This window comes from Zingiber officinale, chromosome 6A, assembly GCF_018446385.1.
Source record: "Zingiber officinale cultivar Zhangliang chromosome 6A, Zo_v1.1, whole genome shotgun sequence".
Classification (NCBI taxonomy): domain Eukaryota; kingdom Viridiplantae; phylum Streptophyta; class Magnoliopsida; order Zingiberales; family Zingiberaceae; genus Zingiber; species Zingiber officinale.
Genome location: NC_055997.1, coordinates 30,709,792 through 30,714,348, shown reverse-complemented (window position 1 = coordinate 30,714,348; position 4,557 = coordinate 30,709,792).

Below are 4,557 nucleotides of genomic sequence, written 5' to 3'. Positions count from 1 at the left end.
TTCATGGTTACGAGCATGAGGCATGACACTTCTAATGCGTCATCTTGATGCTTCTTATAAGCATCTCGGTCAGCTCGCGTGGCAGTGGCAGGAGGTGCCTCGGGAATGTGCTGCTCCAGGACGTACAATTTTCTTTCTTGAGTGAGAACAATTCTCATATTCCTGTTCCAGTCCAAGAAATTAGCTCCATTGAGCTTGTCCTTGTCAAGGACAGAATGCAGGTAGAAGGTGCTCGTGTTTGTCGACATGGCAATCTACAACAGAAATAATGCAGAAAGTAAATATCATATTCCATTTATCATTTAATTAGGTCTTTAACTAAATGATACTCCCATTGACTCGTGGGACAAGATCCACATCATACTATGACTTGAGTTAGCTTTGGCTAAAATACCCAAGACTTAGTATGATCGGTAGATAACGAATTATCAATTACATCTCTATGCAACTCTTGTTTATAGGATTAAAATCCTCATTTATAAAAAACCTTGAGTTAGCTTTGGCTAAATCACCCAAGATTTAGTATAAATGTGATTTGTATCCTATCTTCCAACTGTTGGAAAATGCCTATAGTTATACCTGATCCGATTAAGTTAACTAGTTATACTCAATCTAATTGAGTTTGTACTCACCCAAGCTTTGATAGGCGGGACCAAGATTGTCCCTCCGCACCCTACCAAGATAATATGCGTTACTCTGCTTTGGCAGATTCAATAATAACAAATGATCGAGGTAGTGATGGGTATCAAAACTTGGTAGGCATTTCAAGTTGACTTGATTAAGATCTAATCTAATCGTTAATGTATATCATATACGCATCAAGGCACTAATTACCCTACATTATCATGCATCACATACGCAAGCAATGATAGATAATTAATTATTTTGTAATGAGGTCATGGCCCTACTACGATCTTTTCAAGCCAATGAAAAGATCGGACGGTCAACCTAGGTCAACGACTTCTTCAAGCGCCTCCCTTTGACCGCCATGTGTTGAAATCACCCTCCTCGTAACTCCTTCTTGAGTGGACCTTCCACCGCTTCATTTTGTACATTACAAATGTGAAACTCGAGTTACATTCAATTCTAAAATCTATTTACAACAAGAATATAAAAGAGAGGCACGACTCACAGGTCGCATATAACATATATAACACGCACAACACACAAAAATGGCGCGCATGTCATATTATGAATTACAACACATTTTAACCAATCATATTGGGTTTTTTGGGCCATGACCATCACAAAATCACACATAATTCTAAATTATGTATTTTACATAAATTTCTATAATTTTACTACTGATTTTATCGATTTTATGAGTCACAACTTCCCGACGGTCCCGTTTAGCGATTTTTTGGGTGCGATCGTGGGACAATGCCCCTTGCGGGGTTAGGGGCAGTGCCCCTTCTCGAGAAATGAATATTGTGAGTATCCCATCTTGATCTAACAGCGCCTTAAGCCGCTATCCTAAAATAATTTGGGCAAGACCTTGCCGTTTCGGAAGATTTTTCTCGGTAGTCGAAGCCTACAAGTGTCCAATCACTTGTTACTTCGCTTCTACAAGAAAAATACTCACAAAATCTATAAAAATAGCAAACTTATAGAAACTTACAGATCTGAAATATTTTCATAAAATCAAAATACAAACTTGTACATGCTTCGCACGTGGCTCTGATACCACTGTTGGGAATTTTGAGCCGTAAAAATCGCTTTTTTGCGTTACGAAAACCTCGAAGTCTTGCCACGGATCCGTGCGAAGATATATAAAATAAATCATGTACAAGTTTCTAACCTAGATCTACCTTAGATCTACATGAACAAGAAGCATTACCCTTGTTGTGAAGCCCTTCGCTTATCCCGCTCGTCCAAAAAGTCTGCCGAATCTCAAGAGTGTTAAGCGTACACTCCTCTATACGTATCCACACGGACAAGAGAATGGAGAAAACACCTTAGAGTGTGCTAGCACCCCAAAGGAGTCACGACAATGGAGGAGAGGGAGATCAAGAAAGAAGAGATGAAGAAGAAGCCTTGATTACCTTGAATCAATGTGTGGCCGGCCACATTATTACATGGAGTGTTTTATACCTCCATGTAATACCAAGAGTCATGACTCTTGGTCTTCCTCATGAGGTGGCATACAATGATGTGGCCTTGATGATGTGGAACACCATCATTGGCCGGCCCATGCCAAGTCACAAATGAGTTGGTATTTAGTCAAGTCAAACTTGACTCTTCATCTTCCCTCTTAAGTCAAGTCAAACTTGACTTAAATTCTCCCATGGTTGATCAAATCCAACCTTTGATTCAAGTCAATTTAATTTAGTGAATCTCTATCCATTAAATTAAATTGATTCAATGAGTCATAATCTAAATTAGACTCATTCAACATATGAATCAAATTGAGTCCAACTCAATTAGTCTAATTTAGATTACTCTTAATCCAATTTGGTTCATCACATGAACCTAATCCTCTTGGTTCATCATATGAACTTATTCTCCATCTAATTGCCCTTTGTGTGTGACCCTATAGGTTCTTGTAACGTTGGCAATGCTCCTAAACCCATTTAGAAACATAAGTAATGAGCGGTATCTAGCAACACATCATTACTACCCAAGTTACAAGAATGTTGAGATCCAACATCACCTTTATGACTACTAATTGTGACTCTCACAATATGTGATAATTTTCTTCTATCATTGACATCTAGATTGATCAATTGAGTCATAGACCATGTCATCCTCTAATCAATCTATATCTTGAACTCCAAGTAGACTCACTCTAATCAAATGAGCTTAATACCTCATATTGACTCATTTGGGCATGACCATGTACTTAGTGGTCTCACTCTATCAAGAATCATGATGTCACTCCCGTCATATAGGAGGGATAGATCCCATCTACATCACTTATATCCCTCTGCATAATTTGTTACATACCCAGTAGTTGCCTTTATAGTCCACCCATTTACGGGTGACGTTTGACGAAGCCAAAGTATGCAACTCCTTATGTAGGGAACCATGGTGACTTCAGGTCCAAGGACTGATAGTCATACTAATAGTCACATGAGAAAGTATATGACACTCATATAACGATCTATGATACTTTCTCATGGCGGGTCATTCAGTATACATTCTCCAATGCATACTCATGTGTCAACTTGATACCTCTATATCCATGACTTATGAGATCAAGTCATCGAGTTGACCTACATGCTAGTCTCATCGCATTAACATTGTCCCTGAATGTTAATACTTGACTAGGAATGATTAAGAGTAGTGTTCTCTATATCATCTCACTATCAATTCAACCAATCGATTGATATAGATAAGAACCTTCTACTCAAGGACGCTATTATACTTAGTTATTTGGCACCAATACAAATAAGTATAATAACCATAAAGAAATGCCTTTATAAATATATAGGAATATGATACATTGAGTCCATACAACAATCATCACATGATTGTCTCTATGGCTCTCACTAACAACTTCCTTCTTGCATTCTACATTGAAACAACGCTTTAGAGATCTCAAATCTCTCATGCCTTGCTCGTCCTTGATATAGTTGTCTAAGGTGTTCAACCATATCATAAGCATCCATGTTCTCATGTTTCTTCTGAAGCTCAGAGTTCATGGTGGTGAGCATAAGGCATGACACATCTGATGCATCATCTTGATGCTTCTTGTAAGCATCCCTATCAGCTCTAGTGGCAGTAGCGCGGGAGGGGGTGGTGCCTCAGGAATGGGCTGCTCTAGGACGTACAATTTTCATTCTTGCTTGAGAACTATTCTCAAGTTTCTGTACCAGTCCAGGAAGTTAGCTCCATTGAGCTTGCCCTTATCAAGGACAGATCGCAGAGAGAGAGAGAGTGTTCGACGTATTTGATGAAATGATTATCTACAACAACATAATGAAGAACTTAGTATCATATATCGATCATTTAATTAGGTCTTTAATTAAATAATTCTCCCATAGAATTTTAAAGCTTGGTAGGAGCAAGTTATGGTTGTGGTTTTACCCACACTACTAGCTCCAATTCCAATCGCGATAATATTCATGTGGGATAAGATCCATATTATACCTCATCTTGGGTTAGCTTTGGCAAATCACCCAAGACTCGTATAATGTAGTTAGGCATCTTATACCAATTGCATCAAATGCAACTCTTGTATAGCTACATGAACAATATTATTTGTTCATTTACCCATCTTATGAAATTCATATTATAGCTTATCTTGAGTTAGTTTTGGCTAATCGCCCAAGACTAGTACAATTTGAATTCCATCTTATAGGATATGCCTCTAAGCTCTCATTCTAAATGAGACAACTTAGTTAAGTCACACCCAAATTTAATAGTCGGATATCACAATTGTCCTGTCGCACTCTAGCAAGATAAATTGAGTCACTTTGCTTTGGCAAAACCTGACTACAATTGATCGAGCTAGATGTGAGTATTAAACTTTTGGTAGGCATATTCTAAAAGGACCTAATTATATATATTAAACATGTATCGAATACATCATAAATCACACATAACACATATATGCAT